At 41.2% G+C, this 25,304-nt stretch overlaps 1 long non-coding RNA gene across 4 annotated transcripts in view; it reads left to right on the plus strand.

The window, feature by feature from the left end:
- The window catches only part of LOC101692762, a 259,825-nt gene that overhangs the window by 23,027 nt on the left and 211,494 nt on the right, over positions 1-25,304 (plus strand). For 3 of the 4 annotated variants that reach the window (XR_006606147.1, XR_001178006.2, XR_006606146.1), the window contains exons 3-4: positions 5,166-5,337; positions 20,792-20,908. This is a non-coding gene — a long non-coding RNA (uncharacterized LOC101692762). The remainder of the gene's footprint in view (positions 1-5,165; positions 5,338-20,791; positions 20,909-25,304) is intronic. The other variant, XR_001178008.2, reaches the window with a different exon arrangement.

Consider the following 25,304-nt stretch of genomic DNA (forward strand, 5'->3'; position numbering starts at 1 on the left):
CTAACTTAATGATCGGTTGCGATTCAATTATAGTACGGTATTAGGGTTTTGGGGACTTTTATGGCAATAAGTTAGGCATTGCCATACCTCTTTTTTTTTTTTTTAAGATTTTATTTATTTATTTGACAGAGAGAGATCACAAGTAGGCAGAGAGGCAGACAGAGAGAGAGAGGAGGAAGCAGGCTCCCTTGCTGAGCAGAGAGCCCGATGCGGGACTCAGTCCCAGGACCCTGAGATCATGACCTGAGCCGGAGGCAGTGGCTTAACCCACTGAGCCACCCAGGCGCCCTGCCATACCTCTTTTTTCATTAACTTTATCCAGTTCTTTGAATTGTATACTGTGTGCAGGATTCAAAAGGCCAAATTTGCCAGTTTTATCTAGACCCTCTCTGAAGTAAGGAAAATGCCTCTTCTTACATTTTTATACTTTTCACAAGGGAATGCCAAAATACATTGTCTTCTGTTATTTTTTCCCCTCAAGCTGCTCCCGCTCTTCAGGACCACATCTGACTCCCTAGAATCTCCTTTAAGGACATGTCTCAGGCCTAGCAGTCTTCTGAAGGCAGCGGTTCTCAGTGATTTCCCCCTCTGACGCAATCCTATAGGGATAGGCGCATTTTGACAAAACCCCCAACTGAAAGACTATCTCAGAAGGTTGTGGAAATGCAAAGGGAGGCTGCAGATGACCTGTGATTCCCAGCATGACCCAGTGACACCTCCCTCACTCTGCCCTTTAGGCATATGCAATGCACAATAATATAATTGGAACGATTTTGGGTGCACTCTAATTTGTTCAATTTAAAATTGGTTTGCTTTGAATTTTATTGCATAAACACACAACGCCAAAAAAAAAAAAAAAAAAAGTCACACCTGTCTGTGCAAAGTTCTATGGAGATCTCCAGAAAAAAAAAAAAAAAATACTGGAAATAAGTGAGTTCATCAAGGTCAGAGGATACAAGATCGATTTACAAAAATCAATTGTAATTTTATGTACTGGCAATGAGCAATCTGACAATGAGATTTAGAAAACAATTGCATTCACAATAACACCAAGAAGAATAAAGTACTGAGGAATAAATTTAACAGAGGGAGAGTGAGACGTGAACCTTGAAAATTATAAAACATTGGTGGAAAGAGTTAAAGAGGAGCTAAATGAATGGAGAAGCATTCCATGTTCATGAGTTGGAAAATGTTAGTTCTCCAATGCACTAGAATGGCTATAATAAAAAAGAGACAAAAGTAAGTGTTGAGCAGGATGTGGAGAAACTGAAACTCACACGGTACTGGTGGGAGGTAAAATGGTGCAACCACTTCGAATGACGGGTTCTCAGGTTCTTAGAAAGCTACCGTATGACTCAGCAATTCCACACTGAAGTATCTACCTAAGAAAAATGAAAATATAATACACAACATTTTTAAATGGATATTCATAGTGTTGCTATAACACAAAACCTCAGACTAGATCCAAATGCCCATCACCATGTAAACACATAAACAAAACATGGTACCATCACCCATTGGAATACTCCCCAGTAATAAAAAGAAAGGAACTACTTAGTTACGCTACAACGTGGAGAAACCTCAAGAACTATGCTAACTGAAGAAATCCAGAAACAAAAGATCACGTATCATGTAATTCTCCATATATATATGAAGTATCCAGAAGAGGTGATCTCTAGGGACCAAAGGAGATCATTTGCTGGGGCTGGTCTGGGAATTGACTGTAAAAAGGCACAAAAGTCTGGGAGGAGAAGAGAGTCTCAGGGTGATGAGGGTGATAAAAATGTTTTAAAAGTAGATTGTGGTGACATTTGAACATCTGTATGCTTTTACTAAAAATTATTGACTTGTACCTTTATTATGGGTGAACACTATGAATATTATACCTTCATATAGCTGTTAATAAAAATGAAATAAAATAACCAGGATGGAGGATGGGAGATCCACATAAAACAAGTTTAGCAATAAATTGATAGTTCTTGAAGCTAGATGGTAGGTAATGAGGGGTCATTATATATTTTGCCTTTCTGCAGTCTGTGTCCATTTAAAATTTTCATAATAAAAAATTAAAAGGAAATATTAAACAAGGGAAATGTCAGACTTCTTTATTTCTTTATGTGAAATGAAGTCTGACTCAGTCTTTCTATTACAAGGATGAAAGAAAGCGAAGTCTCAGTCATCACGGAGGTGATCTTGTGCTGGGATCACTCAGCAATCTGGGAGGCTCATGGGATGCTTCAAGTCTTCAGGCTGTCAGGGCCAGGGTGACATGAGTGCTATCTGTAAGGAATGATTCTCAGAAGTCCACAGTGTTGCATTTATATGCAGAACAGAGGAGGAATCTCGGGTCTGTGGTACCCATATTTAAAGCCAGCCTCCCCAGATCCCTTCTGGTTCAGGATCCCAGGTTCTCATTCCCTTCAGAGTCTTGATCCATTTTTGCCCAACATGGGGCATCACTTTTTTCATAGTAGGATGAACCATAGACCTACATCCTTTTCTCAGCTGTGAGAGTAACTTCTCCAGGCTCATTCCAGCCCTTTTATTGATGCAGGAGGGCTGGGTTCCTGTCTCACGGAGTTGAAGAATGAATCTGGCAGACAAAAGAGAGTGACTAAAGCAACAGAAGTTTATTAAGTGAGGATACAGAAAACACTCTCAGGAGTGAGAGGGGTCCCGACAGGGTTCCCACTGAGGGCTTTTAGGGTTGGTCTTTTATAGAAAGTTAACTAGGGATTGTAAGTCTTGTTGACTTATCCACTGACAGCACCTTTGTGTAAGCAGGACTAGTAATAACATCTTTAATGGCTTACTTCTTGTAAGATCTCTTTATTTTCTGTCAACCACAAGAGACTGTCATAAATAAGACTCCCCCCTCGGACACCTAGGCCACGGTGGTCTGGACTGTTCTGTTTTCTCTGGTTTCCTTACACCTCCACATTTTGGGGATTTCTGTGAGTCTGATCATGGAACCCTCCATCTTTTTCTCTCTACCTATTCCTGCCTGTTCCTGTCTCATTATCTTAACCTCTTTCCTGGATTTTGGCTTTTCCAACAGCCAGAAGAGAAGTTCTTCTTCTTTTTTTTTTTTTTTTAAAGATTTTATTTATTTATTTGATAGACAGAGATCACAAGTAGGCAAGGAAGGCAGGCGGCAGAGAGAGAGGAGGAAGCAGGCTCCCCGCTGAGCAGGGAGCCAGATTCAGGGCTCGATCCCAGGACCCTGGGATCATGACCCGAGCTGAAGGCAGAGGCTTTAACCCACTGAGCCACCCAGGCGCCCCGAGAAGTTCTCTTATAGCTCCTTCTATTTAGGCTGTGCTCATGCACCTGAAGTATGGGTTCAAAAAAATATTCTTTGACTTTAATACGTGTGTGCATGCATGCACATATGTGTGTGTGTAAAATGCAAAGACTGCAATATACCAGTCCCAACTCTTTCCAAACTCGTCTTCAGCATGTAAGCCTTGGTGCATTCACTTATTTAATCATTGATAAAACAAATATTTATGGAGCTCCTCTGAGTAATGCTGGGCTGTGTTTGTAGCACACAGTATTGCGCTGAACAGAGCCCACAGAGGCTCTGCCTCTGTGCAGCTTAGACTCTAGGACTGATGTTTTCAAACTTTAATGTGCCTAAGAAGCACACGGCAGTACAGTTAAGATGCAGTCCCCGATTGCCCACGTCTGGACCGCTGCTCGAGATCTGCATTCTTAACAAACTCCCTTGGGATGGCAGTGCTGCTGGTGTCTGAAACACGTTCTGGGGTGGGATGCAGGGAGATTTTGGAGAACACTGAAGTTAATCCTCCATGAGTTTCCATACTGAATTATTTGCAACAGGCTCCTTTTGTAGTGCAGAGGGAGGGTCATTGACAGACTCACCCTGCAGCAGCCCACACCTGTCACTTGGCCCCCAAGTAAGGTATTTCTCTCTTTTGTCATGGACACACCCCACAACGAAGCAGCCTGATAACAGACCTCACCCTGTCCCACACCCTTTTGTGCTGGCATCCAGAGGCTTCTCTGATTAATTCACAGGTCAGGACTTGTGTGTCAGCCTTCCCTTAGGGAACTGATCCTGCTTTCCACTTCAAAGGCCCATCTGGCAGGTATCAAAGGTGTGTAGATCTTTGGAACTGAACTTGAGCTTTTTCTGGTCTTATATTTTAACCCCTTCCTGCTCCCCACCTCTATGTTATTATGTTAACACTAAGAAGGAAAAATAGAGGAAAAGCACCCTTGTTTTGCCTTATTTTTTATACGCCTTGTTTCCCTTGGAAAGCCATCTCATTGGGTTTGTGTGGTTGTTCCATGAAGTGGGTTAATTCCCTGTAGGGCCCCGTGGCTATAGTTCAGAAGAACCGGCTTCTAAACAGCCAGGTTGATCAGGCATTTATGTACCCAACCACAGCCGGGGAGGTTGTCTGGTGATGCCAGCTTACTGGAGTGGTGCCTCTAGGAAACGGTTCTAATGGAATCTTTGGAAAGGCAGACAAAAATATCTGTAAAATGAAGTTCTTACAACTTCATGACAGTAATAAATACTTGAGGGGGGGGGGAGAAAAACCCTACAGGTCTGTATTTGCTTCCTATTGTTGTTCTAACAGATTGCGTTAGATTTAGTGACTTTAAAACACATGCTCACTCTTGAAGTTCTGGAGGTCACAAGTCTGCCATCAGTTTCGCTGGGCTCAAGTCAAAGTGTGTGAGGGTGGGGTGGGAGGTGGTGACCTGATTGGGTGGAGGCCAGCTTCGTGGGTGGTGAAAGAATTCACCCCAGGCAGAACAAAGAACATAGAAGTTTATTGAATACTTTGCAAGGGAGCAGCGAGCAGGATAGCCAAGGAGAGACTGTCTGGGCAAGGCTGTAGAGAAGGAGGTATGGGAAGGCGAGGAGGTATGGCAATGTATGCAGTGGTCCTTTTTTAGCATCTATGTCCGGGTGTAATTAGCCCATTGGTCAGCTAGGGTTTATGGATATTTTGAGATGGGTCGCCTCTGGGTCTGCTTGGATTCAGCCAGGGGACGGGGGCCCCTGTGGGCCCTTCTGCCTTACTCAAGTTCTCATTGTTCAAGTCAATTACTTGAAAGGGGCTTCTGCAGTGTGAGGGTTGGTTCGTTGTGGGGTCTCTGAAGGCATCTTGTTTCTTTGTCTTTTTCAGCTCTATTGGCCCCCCTATTTTCCTTGGCTTGTGGCCCCCCCGTCCGTGTTCAAAGCTCATCGTTTCAGTCTCTGATTCTGTCATCATGTTGCCTTCTCCTCCAACTCTGACTCCCCCTGCATCCCTTTCCGGAGGACTGGTGATTACTTCAGGTCCGCGAAGATAATCCAAGGTAATATCCTCTTTTTTTAAGATTAATCTCTTAACGTTAAGATCCTTAATTTATTCATGTCTGCAAAGCAGATTTCGCTCTATCAGGTAACATTCTCCAGTTCCTGGGATTATGATGTGGACGTCGAGGGGACTATTACTCAATAGCAAGCCATGGAAAGTAGTTAATAGTGTTATATTTATTCAGTGGAATATTTTACAGATGTTAAATCTCTTGAATAGCATTTAATGAAAACAGAAAGTACTGTAATGCATTCGGCATTTGTTCACTGTATCTAATGCTTCTAATGAGCACTGGATGTATAGTTGGGAGTGAAGCCCAGCCCTCTTGCATCTTATGTCCTGGTCAAAGAGACAGACAATGAGCAAATAAATTAATAAGCAGAGTAATTTCAATTAGCAATAAGTGCTATAAAGCCAGTTGGGTGGGGGGCAATGAAGAGGGTGACCTTGCACAGAGAATCAAGTAAGACTCCCTGGAGAGGTTACATTTCCACTAAGACCTGATGAAGAGAAGGAGCCAGCCATGTGCCAGCCACGTGCCAGCCACGTGCCAGCCACTGGTAGAATGTTTTAGGCAGAAAGGAAAGCAAAGACTAATGACCTTTTTTTAAAAAGTTTTTTTTTTAATATTTTATTTATTTATTTGACAGAGAGATCACAAGTAGGCAGAGAGGCAGAAAGAGAAGCAGGCCCCCTGCAGAGCAGAGAGCCCGATGCGGGGCTTGATCCCAGGATTCTGGGATCATGACCTGAGCTGAAGGCAGAGGCTTTAACCCACTGAGCCACGCAGGTGCCCCACTAATGACCTTTTTTGAGGCTGACAGTTGTTTGGTGCATACCAAGGACTAAGGCTGGTGTGGCTGGGCATAGGTGTCAAGGGGAGAGGTAGGACAGGTGGGTAAGAGGAAGGATGTTGCCAACCAGTGGCTGGCAGATAACCACTGGATGCTCACCCTGACTTCCCATCTCTCCTTTCCCATGGAGGCAACCAGTTTAGTATCAAGCATTGATACATGTAGTTAAAAATATTGCTCTTGCTCCTAAAGTAGGGATTAGGAGGTTTGGGGCACTTCCTTGCCAATAAAGATGTCCAGTAAAACCAGTGTGTAGAAGAAGGACTTTCACTTTTGCCCTTTAACTCCTTTCTCTCTGGAACATGGACTACATCCTAGAAATGGAGCAGAGCCTTGTAACCATGAACCTGAGAGCTTTGGGCTAATAATTTTGGAGCATAAAAAGTACCTGGGAACTTGAAGGGGCCATGTGGCTATTACTCTCATTCAAAAAACCTACCTCCAGATTCCTGTTTGGTTGGGCTATTGGAACCAGGATTCTAAGACATGAATTGGAATCCGATCCCTCAATGATAAATAGAGTAAGAAATGTATATTTTGTTCTGTGTGTAACTGGAAATTACCATTGGAAGGTTTTAAGCAGGAGAGCAATATGGTCTGATTTATATTTGTGACAAATGGTCCTATTTACTCTATGGATACTAGATGGTAGGTCCCACTGGGGACATCAAGTAAATGATCATTGCAGTAATTCAAGAGAGGGAAGATGCTAGCTTAGATGAGGGTTATAGCAGTGAAGGTGGGGAGACTGTATTATACTAAGTTAAAAAAGGAAAACAGTAACATATATTTACTTTATATACAGTATAAAATAATAGTAACCAACATTTATTGAGTATCCTTTATGGCCGGATAAGGTTTTAAGCATTTACATATACTAACTCATTCATTTTATTGTTATACTAGTTGTGGGAAGTAGGCATTATTTTTATCCACATTTTGCAAGTAAGAAAACTAAGAAGTAAAATGGCTAAATAATTTTGTAGTAAGTTATGGAAAATGCCTTCCTCCGAGTGTGTGAGTGTGTGTGTGTGTGTGTGTATTTGGGAGGTTCTGTATGTGGGTGTGCAGATAGGGAGATACAGATGGGGATACCCTAGGGAAAAAAAGCTAAAAGGAAATTACCAAATATTTTAAAAGTTTTATGTCTGAGCAATAGGGTATCATGCAGTTTTTCTTCTTTATGCTTTTCTTATTTCCCAGTGTTTCTACAGTGAACCTGGGCTATCCTTACATTCTGGAGGATAATTAATACGTAAAAGATACCATAGTTTAGAATCGTGGTGTTAATGCATTTTATATCATGTCAGCTGCTTTGAGGCACAGACAGAAAGGGTCATAGCACAGTTACCACAACCAGATAGAAAGCTGAGCTGTGGACATGAAATCATGGACCAGGTGAAGTTTCTAGATCTTTAGGGCATAGCGATGGCTTCTTCATCCTAGTCCTGTCATCCATCCACTCACTGGTGGATAGTCCTCTTCAAACAATGAGGCTTTTCAGCTTTTCCACACTCTGACATTGTAGATACAGAGCAGCCTTTCAGCGTAGTCTGCTTATCCAGATGTGCTCCCAACATCTGGATTCTGTATGCCACGTTGGCTTTCTCTGAAGAATTTCCCATGTCCACCATGACATCATTTAGTGTATTTATGTTGGAGAACCCGCAGAGAAATACTACACCTGTGTTATATATGTGAATGTGTGGTTATAAATTGCAGAACAACAAATCATTAGAAGGTGAATCCACTTATCAAATTCCTAGGAGCTGTTCAGAGAAAAGCCACATAAACTACTTACTTCTCTGTATCCTTTGCCAGAGCCAGTCAATGAGGAGAGGGCATCAAAACCCAATTTAGGGCAAGGGGACCCCAAAACTAACCTTTTGGACTCCAAATCCTGAAATTAGCAGAAAATATTCTTTAACGTCTCTGCAGGCACAGAACATTTATTTCATTTCTTAGAATCACCCAGTCTCCATTTTTCAGACTCCTCTACGTGTCTACTGTTTGCTCAGTTCTTAGCACTAAGCCTTGTGCATCAATACCATGAATATATTAGAAGAAAAAGAGTATATCCCTAAATGTATCAAAAATAGAAAAAGAGATAGTAAAATAATGGACTCAAAAATCAGAGAATGAACAAAATGCTAGTATTTTGCATTAGTATGCACATATCTTTTTTTCTTAAGGATTTGAGAACATTGGAGTATGTGCTCCTTGTTTTTACATAGACAATTTGAAGGACATAAAATCCATGATGTATTGAAAAACTTATGGTAGGAACTGAGGGCAAAAGTCTAAATACACCACACTTTATTCTTTAAAAATAGCTCTGTGTTTCATTACATTTTCTGCCACCTATTAGATTTGACTAATTCATAAGTGAAGGTAGCCTTTGGATTATGTAGTCAAGTTACACGGAATGTCATTGGGGAAGAAAATGATGAGGAAGAAACAGTGTTCATTATACAATCAAGAACTGTGAAAAAGATTAGAGTAGAGAGGCTTTAGAAGAATTGTTTTTGTTTGTTTGTTTGTCTGTCTGTCCGTTTTACTTTGAAATAGATACAGGAGTTTACTTGAAGCTGCCTGACAATACAAGGGTTTGGCTAAAATAAAGAGAGCAGGTTTCAGTAGAGCAAGGCACTCCTTCCTAAATGGACTAATTCTGATAAATCACCAAGACATGGGGCTGTCAGATTCCAGACAATGAATTTATACAGAAGGAAACAAAACCCCATAGATGTTTTTATTGCAGATGTTCTTATTATATCAGAGCCAAGCTATAAAACAGGCAAAGAACTGAGCATAATTACAGCCTGTCTCAACGAAGTGAGGACAACTGGAGAAAAGCTCCATGGAAGCCCATTGCACTGAGGGTGGGTGGGTGGTGGGTTCTCTTAGCAGGACCATGAGTCAGGTTCAGGGGCAGGAACTGTATCTGTGCTGTGCAAAGCTGTGGGTCTGATTTGTAGACAGTAAGTTGGGTTATCTTAGGTGGGCAATGAAAGAATGTGCCTAAGTTCTGGAACCAGGGGTTTGGGACTTGGCCTTAGCCCTCACATGATGCAGGGTTCCCTTGGGGAAGGCAGCAGCTTCTCTGAGCCAGTTTTCATATTCATAAAATGTAGTGCTGTGTCTATGTGCACTGTATGGACTGTTCCAACTCGGGCATTCTGATTCTTTCTCTTTAGAACCTTGGCTTGTCTTCTTTACTCCAATGGCAGAGCAGTACTGAAAGTTTAATTGCCAATAAATGAAAAGGGAAAATCCAAATGTCAGAAAAGACAGTTATAGCCTGACGATCCCTGGTGTGAAGGACAATATTATCGTTTATCAAATATTTCACTTTCCCACTTCTTCCTTGAAGAACCCCTCCTTGTGTGAGATTTATAGGTCTCTGCCCTGTTGAAGTCAGGAGTGGCCATGTCAACATGCTTTAATTAATGGAATACAGATGGAAGTCACCTATGTCACTTCTAAGATGAGGATATTAGGTTTGTGATGTCTCTTCTCTGTACGATGGCCACAGACATATCTGAGTTAGAGGATGTTCTCTCAGCCTGAGTCTGGAGTGACTGATATTTGGAGTAGTTAATGATCATGCATTTTGAGCAAGAAATAAACCTTTGTTTTAAGCCACTGCAGTTCTGTGGATCATTGGTGATCACGGCAAAACAACATTCTGGGAATGGCTGACTATGAAAAGCAGTTCTGATTTCTTGATTATGATTCCAACAAAAAATCAGAATTCTAAACCTTTTTTTTAAGAAGAGGGATCCATCAAAATCCTGGAGGAATCCATCAAAATCCTGGAGGAGAACATAGACAGTAACCTCTTTGACATCAGCCACAGCAACTTCTTTCAAGACACGTCTCCAAAGACAAGAGAAACAAAAGCGAAAATGAACCTTTGGGACTTCATCAAGATGAAAAGCTTCTACACAGTGAAGGAAACAGTCAACAAAGCAAAGATGCAACCCACAGAATGGGAGAAGCTATTTGCAAATGACACTACAGACAAAGGGCTGATATCCAAGATCTATAAAGAACTTCTCAAACTCAATACCCAAAAAACAGATAAAGTAAAAAAAATGGGCTGAAGACATGAGCAGACACTTGTCCAAAGAAGACATACAAATGGCTAACAGATACATGAAAAGTGTTGATCATCACTAGCCAACAGGGAAATTCAAATCAAAACCACACTGAGATACCACCTTACACCAGTTAGAATGGCAACATTTGATAAGGCAAGAAACAACACGAGTTGGGAGAAGTTGTGCAGAAAGGGGAACCTTCTTACACTGTTGTTGGGAATGCAAATTGGTGCAGCCACTTTGGAAAACAGTGTGGAGATTCCTTAAGAAATTAAAAATAGAGTTTCCCTATGACCCTGCAATTGAACTACTGGGTGTTTACCCCAAAGATAAAAATGTAGTGAAAAGAAGGGCCACATGGACCTCAGTGTTCATAGCAGCAATGTCCACAATAGCCAAACTGTGGAAAGACCCAAGATGCCCTTCGACAGATGAATGCCTAAATTGGATGTGGTCCATATACACAATAAAATATTACTCAGCCATCAGAAAGGATGAATACTCAACTTTTGCATCAACATGGTTGGGACTGGAGGAGATTATGCTAAGTGAAATAAGCCAAGCAGAAAAAGCTAATTATCATATGGTTTCACTTATTTGTGGAACATAAGGAATAACATGGAGGCCATTAGGAGAAGGAAGGGAAAAATGAAGGGGGAGAAATCAGAGTGGGGGGGGGTGAACCATGAGAGACTATGGACTCTGGGAAACAAACTGAGGGTTTTAGAAGGGAGGGCAGTGGGTAGGGAAGTGGGTTAACCCTGTGGTGGGTATTAGGAGGGCACATATTGCATGGAGCTCTGGGTGTTATACGCAAACAATGTATCATGGAACACTACATCAGAAACTAATGATATACTGTATGGTGACTATCATAACACAGTAAAAACACCAAAATGGTCTCTTTTCTCTAATCCTCATTTAAGTACTTTCATATACATGTATATTTAATATATACATATATATGTGTGTATATGGATATGTGCATATGTATGTAGGATATATACACATATATACATGTGTATGTTGTATATATAATTTAAATATATGAATTCCCTCCTAATGTCTATGTCATGTGTAGGCAGTAGGATATGGAAGATTTGATTAATTTTGTTTCCATTTAGTCTATGATGCCTTTAATTTTCTTCCATGAACAAGGTTGCCTCTGTGCCCTTTATCTATTTATCCAACAAATAGTTTTTGATCACCTACTAAGTGACGGTAATCCCTGGAGATGCCAGAGTGAGGAGATAAACATGGTCCCTTAAGTCGGTCCTATTATATCTTCCAGTGGCCTCAAGGAGACAGGTCCAGACCCACGGATAAATGACATGCTGGTAATCACACAGTGTGGTAGTCGCATCTACAGTAAGCATTTTAAATCAGAGCTTTGGCACCAAGGGAGGCTTTCTCGAGGAAGTGACGTCAAATCCAAGAGCTGAAGAGTAAATAGTGATTAGATGGGAGAAGTGTGTGTGTGTGTGTGTGTGTGTGTGTGTGTGTAAAGAGAGGTCAGGGAGGGGCGTCTGGGTGGCTCAGTCATTAAACGTCGGCCTTCAGCTCAGGTCATGATCCCAGGGTCCTGGGATCAAGCCCCGCATCATGCTCCCTGCTCAGAGGAGAGCCTGCTTTTCCCTCTCCCACTTCCCCTGCTTGTGTTCCCTCTCTGAGTGTGTCTCTCTCTGTCAAATAAATAAAATCTTAAAAAAAAAAAAAAAAAAAAAGATAGGTTGGGGAATTAAGTATACTGGTGAAGAATGTTCCAGGAGAGGAAACCACACCAGTGAAAGACCAGTGATGAAGCCAGACTGCAGATATTAAGGGGGGAGTGGGCATTGTCTGGAAAGGAAGGAAACACAGGGTCAAGTAGGAACTTCTAAGTCATATTCAGGCCCTGGGTTTTATCTGAAGAGTCAATGGGGAGCCCCTGAAGGGTTTTAAGGAAGATGTTTCCTCTGCCTCGACTACCCTCCATACCCAACCTCGGCCTCCCATCTAATCCACTCAACAACCTCTTCCTCTTTAGAGTCAGATGGAACTCTCTAGAACCTTCCCAGGCAGCTGTAGCTCCTTCCTCTCTAACTTGTCATTTGTATATACATAGATATTTCCCTGGACACATTTATATCTATTCACTTTCATCCCTTTCCCACAACTTAAGATCAAAAACTCTTGGGGGCAGGGCCTTGTCTTTTTATCTGTGGATCCTCAGTGACTCTCAGTCCTTGGCTCTTAGCGGACACTCTTTAAATGTGGCAAAAAAGAATAAGCAGAAAGAGGAGAGCCTGGGGAGGATCCAACCTGTAAGGAAATGTCACCCCTGAGGCAGAGCAAGTCAGATGCCTCCCGATGCTCTTGGGCCTTTACCACAGAGAACATTTGTTTTTGCGGAGTCTCAGAATGATCTGGTTCAGAGATGACACTTAGCCGGGGAAACTTAGGTCCCAGATCTTGCCACCACCCTTTCCTCTGAGTAACTCAGGCCAGCTGGGGCTTCACCCATCTTTTCTCATTCTCTCAGCCAGTTGCCACTATTGGGAATATCTGTCTAGGCTCCTGCTTCAACCCAGGGTGGCTCAGGTGTGTAGGTAGCTCCATGGCTTTGGAGGTGAGCGGACCTGAGGTCAGGCCTTACTCAACTCTGCCATCGACTCGTTTTGCCCAGTAAGTGGAATTCTAAGGTGACTGTCAGCATCCCACACGCTGTCCCATCTCCTCACCCCTCCAGCTGCGTGTAGATGGGGCCTGTGGGTATGACTGGATAGCATTCCCGTAACCAGGTTCCTAACCAGTTGACTTTGAGTGAACCAAACAGGAAATTATCCTTGGGGGCATGTGGTGGGAGAAACTGACTGGCCCAGGAGCAAACAGCCAAGTTGGAAACTGCCTACTGGAGCCATATGGGCAGGCGAGTGTGTGACCTCCACTCCCCGACATGAATTCTGCCAATAGCTAGGGAGCTCAGATGAGGGCTGCAAACCCTAGGTAGGCACACAGCTCTGGCCCTCACCTTGATTTCAGTGTGGAGAAGCTGGAGCAGGTGTCCCAACTCCTGACCCATGAGAACTATGAGATAATGCAATGGTGTTTTTTAAGCTGCCAAGATTGTGGTGATTTTTTTAATGCAGTAAGAACATATCAGTGGAACGCTAATACGTTATGTGACTGTGTGTCGTTGGGAAAGTTACCTTCCTTCTCTGAACCTCATTTTCCTCATCTGTGAAGTGAGCATGCTAATCTTAGCCCTTGTGAGGAGTCAGTTGTTGAAACCGGCTTAGATAATATATGCAGAGTACCCAGTATTTTCAACATGGGTTAAGTACGTTGTCTGTTGCCTCCCCCCACCAGCACCACCATATACATAAGCATTTTTTGGAACATTCTGCCCTGGTTGCCTCTTCAAAGAGCCCGTCCAGGGATTCAGGCTGGTGGTAGGTGTCATTTTCCTAGCAGCCTATCCTAGGGCTAGCGTTCTGATGAAAATTCCTATTGTAATGCATAACCATGAGGAGTCCAGAATGAAATTGCTTTGGGAGCCTTTGTGTGATTAACATTTCAGCTGTTTATGGAGTCTTTGCCCTATCATTTCCTGTTTTAAAAAATTAATGTGCTGGTTTATTATTAAAAACCAAGGAGGGGGGAAGTTCAGCTGGGGCACAGAGAAATAGTTCTAGATGATCTAAATAAAAGTGTCTGAGTAGGGAGAATATTTGGAAGACCTCTTTTTTATTTAGATGCTCTTTTCATCCCTATAACTTTTTCTTTGGGTATCATTCCCCCCTTCACCCCAGTCCCTTGCCTTCTGTCACCCGGCCCCTAAATCTGAGTGGGATAACAGGCATTCAAGTTAAGAGCATTGCGACTTTTTAATTATGCCCATGGTATTGTGTATGACAGTGTTGTGTGTAACCCATCATGTCAGAGGGTATTGAGTCAGAAGGGGCTTCGCATGCCCATTTTACAGATAAGAAAAACTGAGGTGTGGCAGTTTAATTGCCCAAGGAAACACAGCTAATTAGTGACTCTGTTTTCTCTGAAGGAAACCAGATCTCCTAACATGTCTTCCTCAAGTAATCTGAATCATTTACTTTTGTATGTATCAAAGTTTAAAACCTACGCTGGTGATCTGAGGCCCACATGCTCCGTCCTTCCTGATATACCTCAGGGTAGACATCATCATGGATGTCAATGATCTGTAAGGCTGCCTCCAACTGCACCCCAACAGGGAGTAGAAGGCTTTCTTACGCCAGATGGAAAGATCCAGTTCAATAAGAAGGAAAGATTTAGGTTGGATTTAAAGGGCAGAAATAGCTCAGTTGCCAGTACTAACTTTGAAGTGGTTCTGATAAATAATGTTCTTTAGGGATCATCAAGGAGACTAGAGATTTATGTACCCATCAGATGGATTTAGTCATTAGCTCCTTGGCCTTATTCTTTGTCCTCTGTCTGCTATCCCAGTATATTTCTGATGCCTAGTATTTATTTACTGGAACAGACTGGGCTCCCTTTTCCTAAGAGGAAGAGAGAAATTCTGTTCTAGAGCCTCATCAACTTGGGATCATAGTAAAGATTGACGGAGCATTTACTGTGTGTGCAAGAATATTAACATGTAGGCTTGAGAGCACTAGCCTTAGGAAGTCTTGCTTGTAACATTGGCAGTGGCCATCATCTGGGAGCTTGAATGGTGAAGAGTTCCTTACACTGATCTGAAATGGCCCCTCATTAATGAGAGTGGCTCACTGTTCCTGAATTGTTTATACAAACAGTATTATTCATGCTGAAGACATGCTGTCCTTCTAGAATTCTGGAATATAGGTACATGCCAGGCAGTGGTGCTTATATGCCCAGTTCCCAGTAAAAACTTAGGTCCCAGTCTCCAGGGAGCTTCTGGGGCAGACAGTATTCCCCATGTGCTGCAACAACCCATTGCTAAAGGAACTGAGTGTGTCCTGTGTGACAGCAGTGCGGCAGGCCCCTTCGAAGCTTGCATTTGGTTTCCTTTGCATTTTGTTCTGTTCTCCTTTATCTTTGCCAGTTTTGTTTTATATCCTTTTCACTGCAATAAATCTGAGCTGTGAGGACAAGTATGTATACTAACTCATATAATTCCTCGTAGCAAGTCACCAAGGCTAGGGCTGGTCTTCAGACTTCTTTACTCCCTTAGGGAGAATATATTTATTTTGTTTTATTTTCTGAGAAGCCTGCCCAGTACCACGTAAGCAGCAGGCTCTAACTTGAGGGAGCTCGAGTTCAGGAGCCAATATGAAGGCGAGCCTGGGTACCTCAGTCGGGTGAGCATCTGATTCTTGATTTCAGCTCAGATCCTGATCTCAGGGTTGTAGGATTGAGTCCCACATCGGGCTCTGGGCTCAGTTAAAGATATGCTTGAGATTCTCTCTCCCTCTTCTTCTGCCCCTCCCCTGGCACTCTCTCTCTAAATAAATAAATACAATCTTTTTAAAAAATAAATCTAAATAAAGAGCCAATATGAGGAAAAACAGTCCACTCTAAAATACTCAAATATAATGTTATACATCATTTATACGCATTATTTCCCTCTGGTTTGCCCATCTGCCCCTCTCTACATCCCATGTTTTTATTCTTTTTTCATTTTTTACTTTTTTATTTCCTTCCTGTTCATTTCCAATGGTTCTGTCTGTCTTATCTTACATCGTAGGCTGTGAATTTCATGATACCAAAGACTCTGTAAATAACAGGTTTAGCAGAAAACAACAAAATATAAGTGTATGGAGTCTCCATTTTTTTTATGCTTAGAAATTTAGTTATTTATCTTCTCATTAAAAGAAATCCCTTAATATTTTTGTCCTTTCGTTTTCTAATCTGATCAATGGGGCTCGTATTCTCTGTCACCTCACAAAGTTACAGAAGGGGTCAAATGAGGTGATTTTTATGTAAGAATTTCAAAAATTTGAGCCATCGAGAATTGTTGAAACTTATTATTCTTATGGAACAGTCACAAGTGGATTACATGAGAAATGCATGCCCCTGAGATGTGGGCACTCTCTCTCTCTGTTCATAAAATGACAGAGGAGAGAATATAAAGATACTCAATGAGAAAGGACCATAGAAACAGTTAGCCCTGAGTAACAGAAGATTAAGAGAAGGGTTTGATTGCTGACTTCAAGTATGCAAAGGACGGCCATGAAGAAAAAACCAAGAGAACAATTCTGTTTGATATCACAAGATAGAATCAAAACTAATGGGAAAACAAAAAACAAAAAACAAACAAACAAACAGAGGAAGAAGAGGAAAGACCTGGCTGGCGCATAGGAAAAGGAAGACTGAGATAGCTAGGTCTTTGGAGCTGTTCAAGGTCAGGCTGAAGCACGGCATCCTGCATGTTGCCTGAGGAATTAAACAACCAGATTTATGAATGAGCTGCTTTTGTAAACCAGCAACCTCCCCCCCATAATTTTTGCTTCAGCATTCTCTGTGCTATTATTTATTGAACACTTAAATAATTCATTCATTTTTTTAGATACTTTTTATTTTATTTATTTTTTTATTTTTTAAAGATTTTATTTATTTATTTGACAGAGAGAAATCACAAGTAGGCAGAGAGGCAGGCAGAGAGAGAGAGAGGGGAGGAAGCAGGCTCCCTGCCAAGCAGAGAGCCCGACGCGGGACTCGATCCCAGGACCCTGAGATCATGACCTGAGCTGAAGGCAGCGGCTTAACCACTGAGCCACCCAGGCGCCCTAGATACTTATTTTAAAACTATATTTTGCACCTTTGCTGTGTCAATTATTATTATTTTTTGGTAAAGTACATTAAAATGCAAAGGTAACTATAAAAAACATACATCTGTTAGTAAAACCAAAACTAGATGCCGTCCAAACCTGATGCTCCGTGGAAATTCTTAAGCCAAATGATAGAAAAGGACAAAAACAAAACTACAGTTCCGGGGCCCTGATTTCTATTTCTGAGAACTTTTTGGTCACTTGGCACCACGTAATCTTCCTTGAAGAGCGACATGGTGCTTCATTTGTGGAGCTGAGAGCATACCTTGACCTCTCTTCCTGGGAGGTCGTAAGACTCTCCTCCACTTCTGCACTGCTGATCCCTCTCCCACAAGCCACCCAGATGATGGGTGCAAACCGGGACTCAAGCAGTCTGGATGTATGCTAGCTTACATTTTCCTCACTCTTGCTGCCCTGGTTTTCCGCACTTAATTCTTGACTCCTGCTCTATTATCTAGGGATGCAGGCTAAGCCTTCCCTTCCCTTTGTCTCATATGCATACTTGGTCTCGAGAAGTTACAGCCCTGCCCTCACACCCAGAGTTGATTAGCACCAAGAAGGGTACCTGGCCCAAGAGGGATCAGTTTTCTTCTTGCCCGAATTTGGAATTTCAGCCTAGAGACAAAGTGTAGTTTGCTAAGGCTGTTTTTAAACAAAGTACCACACACTGGGTGGCCAGCAGGGAGAAGCAGTGAGAAGTTTGGTCCAGGATCTGAGTAAAAAGCAAAAGGAAACTGTATATTCAATGAAGACTAAACAATGACTAACATAGAGGAAACTATACTGCAAACACTCCAAATTATATAGTCAGCAGAAGTGAGTGCCTGAAGCAACCGACCTTTATTACTGAGACTGTAGACAGATGTAAAAATTTTATATTACCTGTTGCTATCTTAAATATAAGATATTTAACACTTTGGTGTGTTATGTATGTTATGTATGTTACTTACTGGGGAAAGGAAAGCCGTGCTTCACAGAGACAAGATCGAAAACAGCTTGATCAGAAAGAAGGACCTCTTCAAACTCAAGATCAATTTAAGATCTTTGTAGGTCCTAGGTTCTTTTGTTTTTAAAGACCCATATCATATCGAATTTATATTGATAATGGAAGTGGTACATTTGAACTTATATATAACCATCTTAAGATTTAATTGTCCTTGGGTAGTTAACAAAATGTTGCATTCTGTAGGTACAACAGTAGCATTTATTAATTCCTGTTTTGTAATTTTCTTATTTTAGAGCCAATACATGTTGTTGCTTTTGGCGGGGGGTGGGGGGGCAGAGGACATTGAAAGTTTTATAGGCTTGGGATGCCTGGGTGGCTCAGTCAGTTAAGCGTGTGCCTTCAGCTCAGGTCATGATCCCAGAGTCCTGGGATCGAGTCCTGCATTGGACTCCATGCTCAGCGGGGAGCCTGCTTCTCCCTCTGCCTACCACTCCCCTTGCTTATTCTCTTGCTCTATCTGGACTCTCTCTAACAAATAAATAAAATATGTTTCTTTTAAAGAAAATTTTATAGGCTTTATGCATTGTGCTTTTGGGCCCAGTGGACGAAATTGGATGTTTGTATCTTAATGGCTTAAAAACATTTTTCAGAAGATTTTATATATTTAAAAGAAAGAGATGTGCATGCAAGAGAGAGCGCACCCAAGTTGGTGGGGGAGGGACAGAGGGAGAGGGATACGAAGACTTCCCTCTGAGCAGGGAGCCTGATGGGGCTAAATCCCAGGGCTCTGGGATCCTGACTTGAGCTGGAGGGCAGATGCTTAACCAACTGAGCTACTCAGGTGCCCCTGTTTTAAAATTTTAATCAATTTATAGTTACATTTTTCTTAACAACTGAAAAGCATAATTCTTAGTATATTATTTAGACTTCTTCTGTATTTGCTTTCAAGAAGTGTCTGGGAGTAAGCCCAGGTTTCCAGAAGCAGGATAAATAGTTCTGTATTTAAGATGCTACTATTAATAGCCTCTGCAAAAACAACAACAGAAGTCCTCATTTTATTTTTTTATTATATTTTTATTATGTTAGTCAATCTTAAGGTGATGTAAGGTGAGGTGAGTGCTGTTACAGATAACTGTGGATTATAGCATCTTTTTAAAAATTCACAATATTTATTAAAAGTCTTGCAACTTTTCCCAAAAGGCATCTGGGAACAGTGTTTAGGAGCATTTACCTGAATTCAAAGCTCAGTTTCTCTGTGGTGCAACTTTGGGAAATTACTTAATCTTGCTGCCTCCACTTCCTCATCCCTAAAATAAGGATAACAGGGGTGCCTGGGTGGCTCGGTGGGTTAAGCCTCTGCCTTTGGCTAAGGTCATGATCCCAGGGTCCTGGGATCGAACACTGCATCTGGCTCTGCTCGGCGGGGAGCCTGCTTCCTCCTCTCAATCTCTGCCTGCCTCTCTGCCTACTTGTGATCTCTCTCTGTCAAATAAATAAATAAAATCTTTAAAAAAATAAAATAAAGATAACAATAGTATCTGCCCATTATCAGGGTAAGATAAGCCAGCATCACTAAAATTAAGGACTAGTGTCTTGGAGACAATATATGCCAAACAGCCTTCTAAAATATCTTTGGACACAACATTTGCACTTGTAGAGACTGAGGAATTAATTAGAGAAGAGAGTAGGGATATGAGTATAAGTATGAAAATTTAAATACATCTTCAATGTCATACTTGTTGCAAATGGTTCAGTTCATTAAGGCATATCCACATTAGAGTATGTTATACAACCATTAAAAAATTAGGTTTTCAAAGAATATGGAGCTGGAGAAATTCTTAGACATGTTACATTTTAAATGCAATATGTAAAGTTACCTGTACGTATTATGATCCTAATGCTATTAGAAGGTGTGTAGGAAAAGTTCTAGAAAGAAATATCAATGTTTTAATGGTAATTATCCCAAGGTATTGAAATTAGGAATTACTTAAAATAGTTTCTTCTTTATCTTTTCTGTAATTACAGAATTTTCCACGAATGTGGGGAAAAGTTAAAAAAAAAAGGTAACAGGGAAAGGAGAGATGGTGATCAAAGATTTATATTTGTTAACTTTTTTTTTTACAAGCTGCTGAACAAACATACTAATGAATCTTGAATATCTTTAAGGAATAGCAATTTTTAAAGCAAGGTATGGTTTTAAGATCTAATTAACTCGAGAGTATCCTTTTATAAACAGCAATGTGTGTGTGTGTGTATATACATATATATGTGTATGTATATATGTATATGTATGTGTGTGTACATATATATGTGCATATATATATATGCACATATAGTCTTTCCTTTAAAAAAAGAAGTTTAGGGGTGCCTGGGTGGCTCAGTGGGTTAGGCCGCTGCCTTCGGCTCGGGTCGTGATCCCAGGGTCCTGGGATCGAGTTCCACATCGGGCTCTCTGCTCAGCGAGGAGCCTGCTTCCCTCTCTCTGCCTGCCTCTCCATCTACTTGTGATTTCTCTCTGTCAAATAAATAAATAAATAAAATCTTTAAAAAATAAAAAATAAAAAAGTAAAAAAAATTAAAAAAGAAGTTTAAATGGTGAATCATGCTCTGGCCAAGAGGTGATGAAGCAAAAGCTGATGAGTTTTGGATAAACTTGACAATAACTCAAGTCAGTAGACTAGTAGGAATCAAAGCCAAGTTTCAAGAGGGGAAAAAAACCTACAAACTGATGATCTTGGGAGTTGGTAAAGTAATTTGCAAAGTCTAAATATTATTGCAAATCTGACAGCTGGAGGTACCAGAACTCACTCCATCATCTGCCAGCTAAGTGAGAGAGTCCCCTTGCAGACCTGAAGAGAGAAAGAGGCTCACTTATTCCATCCAACAAATTCCCTTTCCTGAATGGGTGAGTTATGAACTCAAATCCCCAAGTTTCTTAATGAAAATGTATCTTCAAATGATTAAAAAATTTTTCTTTTCTCATTTCCTGGCTTGGAAGAAGAGGTATACCTTCATGGGGGTTATCCAGCTAATCTTTACCTCTTAGGCAGTTCCTACCTGGATTTTCTTAAAATAATAAGAACAGGGGGGAAAAAAAGTACTCTGAACATTTGTAAACCTGCTCACTGAATCAAAGAACACATAGAAGCATCTTGGTAGCAAGCAGGATAATTACCAATTGTGATGACTGAGGTATATTTCTTTCCCATTTTTATAGTAGCCATGTGGTTGCAATCCAGGACCCTGAGGAAAAGTTATGTAGCCAAATGTTAAGGTTAAGGATATATCCTTTAAATAAGAGTTAGACACAAGATACATGCTCAGCCACTTTAAAAAAATAAAGTGATAATTGTAATTCATTTGAAAGGAAGCATTCTTAATTTATAACCTTTAAAAGAAACTGTCTTTATTATACTGCAGAGTATTCTAAGTGTGTACCATGGTTAATATTTTATGCATACATTTTTTCAGTTGAAGGCATTTGCCATAATTCAGCTTTAACAAACTCTGTTCTCAGCTGTAATTCAGAGCATGACATATATCTGTTGTCCAGCTATAAATCTGTGGTTGCTAATACTTTTATGAATCTGATTCATGCAGAAAGCATTATCCCTGCAACTTTAATTAAGGAGTTAGGAATTTCCCCCATTTGAATTCCTAGCATTCTGTACACTTTATTGCATCTTCCCCCATGAGCCTTAAATGAGATATTTGGATTACAGATTCTTAGAAGAATAAAATCCATAAGCTCTAAATCAGGGATGGGTAAGTGGATTTGATCCAGCTTTAGAGCTGACTTTGATGGCTCAAATTGCACTGAGTCTCTTAAGGACTGGATCAATCATTAATATCTAACTTTTTAAAGCTGTAATTTTTGGTATTTGTTGGTATCAGGATATTAAGATGTGGTCTCTTGTTGTTTCTTATTTCTGGGCAGCCCTCCAGTGCCTTACTTGGGTTGTACTAAAGCCAAGATTCTATGACTCAAGCTTAATAAGACAAAATCAGGTATGAGGCAGAGAGAAATCTATGTAGAACCTATTATATTTGATGCTGTTTCTTTTAATATAATGAGGTTGTGAATATTTGTGCTTAGGTGCAGGTGATTTTACACAACTACGTAGAAACTATACGTGTCTAATTGCCATTGTATCTTTAGGTTGGCTGCATATTTGGACATCTTGCATCCCTCCCTCAGATCTGATTTCCCATTCGGATGCTCCAAATACACAGAGCATAATAGTAACTTTACCACCTCTTAGTTAAATAACAGCTCTGGTTTAAGGACTTTAGCCATTAAATGCCCATAACTAACCAGTGAGGTCATTACTATAATTATCCCCACTTTACAGATGAGAAAACCAAGGCAACGAGAGGTTAAGCATCTTGCCCGAGATTAAAAAGTCAGCAAATGGAAGAGCTGTGAGTATGAGCCCAGGCACATCTGGGTCTGGATTTCACAATGTGAAGCATTCTGCTATGCTGCCTGAGCTATATATAGACCTATTGGCACACATTCTTTGGGCTTTTTAAACCAGCACCCTTCCATCTTATCAGGGAAGAGAAAATGTTTAAGACTATGTCCTTGACCCCAAGAAGCTTGCAGTTGGGCGAGAAGACAAGAAGTGCACTCAGGGCCATTTATGGTGGAGTACACATTATGATAATAACATTTATTGGATGAGTATTCTGTGTCAGCTGCCATGCTAAGAACCGAATCTGTGTAGCCACAGAAGGGACTATTTTTATCTCAGTTTTATGAGAGAGGAGGCTGGAGGTAAGTAATTGAAGTCACAAAGCCAGTGAGTAGCAGAGCTGAGATTTGAGTGTTGGCGGTGGGAATCCAGAGCGCCAGCTCTTAGCCATTGTTTTCTATTGGATGTGAACACATCTTCAGATGTTTGGAACACAGAGCAGAAAAGAACTGTAAGAGCTTAGTGAGGGTAGGGAGGGCGGAGAGTCCAACTAACCAATTACTTAGTTAATTTATTCAGTAGTATCAGTTATCTGTATTGTCTCGAGCCACACTGAAATGCTTTAGGCTCTCCGAACTCAGTGTGTTCTCTTTTATGCCTAGATGTCTGCACATTTCCTGCCAAGAATATCTTTTCATGCTGTGGCTACCCCACCCCCAGCACCAACCCATCCGCCAAAGCTTATCACCTCTACTATCTCCCCTAGCACCATTGTGGGACTGATTACTATTCACCCTTCATGTCTTAGCTTGAATCCCAAAACCTCTGGGAAGACTTTCTGCCCCTCCAAGACTTGAGTGGGTCTAGTCACTTGTAATCCTATCCCATTATAGCACCTACCATGCTGTGGCACGATTATAGCTTTTGTCTGTCGCTCCATGACATGCCTGGTACCCCCGACCCCTCCCCCAACCAACACTCCCTCACACACCCCTTGGAGTTTCTTGAAAACTGGAACTGGGTCTTACTTCCTCCATTGAAATGCAAGCTTCCAAGACAATGCCTGACAGATAATAAATGCTTTGTGAATATTTCTTGATGACTTACTGAGTTCTATGGGCCAGATACTGTGCCAATAAAACACTTGTTATGTGATAGCACTGAGTGGATATTTGTTTCCATATCTCCTCGCATTCTTTTAAGAATCCTCTCAGATACTATTATTTTTATTTTACAGATAAGGGTACTTGGCCTCAAGAATATTAAATAGCATCCTTAAGGTCTCATAGTTAATGGGGAGTTGGAAGTAGAAATCAGATCCGTCTGATCCTGACCCGTCCTGCAGATGAACCAGCAGTGGCAATGCAGGTTCTAGAAGGCATAATGTATTTCTAATAAGGCAAAGGAGTTAGAAATCATCTCTACTAGTGGTTGGTGAGGAGGACGGCAAGCTTTTTCAGGGATGTGATGCACAGGCTGGATCTTGATAGGCAAGTCCAAGTTGGTTTGAATGAGAACGAATAGATGAATCAGCAGGTGAGAGCCCAGGCTCTTCCTTCAGGGAGGAGAGAGGAGTGTGCACGTGGTGCACATGGTGCACACGGTGCACATGGTGAGCACATGGTGCAGGGGAGAAGCAGTCAAGGGTCCTTGGATTGGAGTGTAATGAGTAGAGCCAACCTAGTACAAGGGAGGAACTAGAAAGATTGGAGCCATGACAAAGGACGAACCCACCTTACTTCTAAGAGGTTGGGCTTCTTAGGGAAAGAGTGGCCTTGCCTTATCCAATCCTGGGAGTGATGTTAAATGTGTGAAGTCAGGTGGGAAATCAGTTGGCAGATGGAGGGAAATGGTTCCCTGTCCCTCCTAGGGAGTCCAAGCCTTCTCTTTCATTAGCAGCTCTTCAAATCCAGGGGGAGTTGAGTAGAAACTTGAAAGAATGGAAGAGCAACCACAAATCCTTTAGATACTCCTCTTTCTTCTTGATTTCCTCCTGCAATGTTTGCTCTTTTATCTATTGTTCATATTATAGATGTCATTATTATTTATATGTTAGGTGCTGAACTATATGCAGTCCCTTACATGTGTATCTTACATAGTCTTTCCATTATGAAGGGTGTTGTTATGTCCATTTTCGAAATAAGAGCATGAAAGTTCAGCAATGCTAAGTGGTTTTTCCAATTCCGCAAGGAGTAAGTAGCAACTAAGAATTAACCCTTGTGGGTCTGACATCAAAGTCTGCGATCTTAACCAAAATCCCAGAGAATAGAATAATAATTACTATGAACTCAATGCCTGTTCTGAGCTAAGCACTTTATGTAGATAATGCGTAGAAAAGAGGATAAGGTATTTGCTCTGTCTAATCATTTAGCCCATTCATTCTGAAAGAGTAAGATTTGTCTGAAATTCACTTGCTGTATTCTCTGCAGTCATCGCTTCCCTGTTTTCCACTCCCTTCTTTTCTAATTCCACATCAAGAAGGGATGGACTATTTTAAGGATTTTCTAAGTTATTAGAAATTCTCATTTAGAATCTTGTATCTAGCCTTCACATCCATAGTGAGTCTATAAGAACAACTTCAGAAAAGAGCTTTAGAAATAAATGTATGGCGCCCATGCACTGTCAGGCTCCTTTTAATGAGAAATGGATAGGTGATGATGCCATTATGTAGTACATCCTATTCCTGGAAGCCATTCTCAGCTCTTCAGGATAATGTATGTCTAACACTGCATCAGCCTCTTTGTTCCATAGGTGCTATTTTTTAAAGTTTTATGAACAGCAAATGGCTCCTTAGGAGAACATTGTCATCGCTCAGTCTGGATTTTCCAGCAGTTTTGGGGTAAGGATGATAAAAAGCCCAGAGGGCAGTGCCAATTTGAAAAGGAT

Source organism: Mustela putorius, unplaced genomic scaffold, assembly GCF_011764305.1.
Source record: "Mustela putorius furo isolate JIRA1106 unplaced genomic scaffold, ASM1176430v1.1 tig00000228_pilon_pilon_pilon, whole genome shotgun sequence".
NCBI classification, from domain to species: Eukaryota; Metazoa; Chordata; class Mammalia; order Carnivora; family Mustelidae; genus Mustela; species Mustela putorius.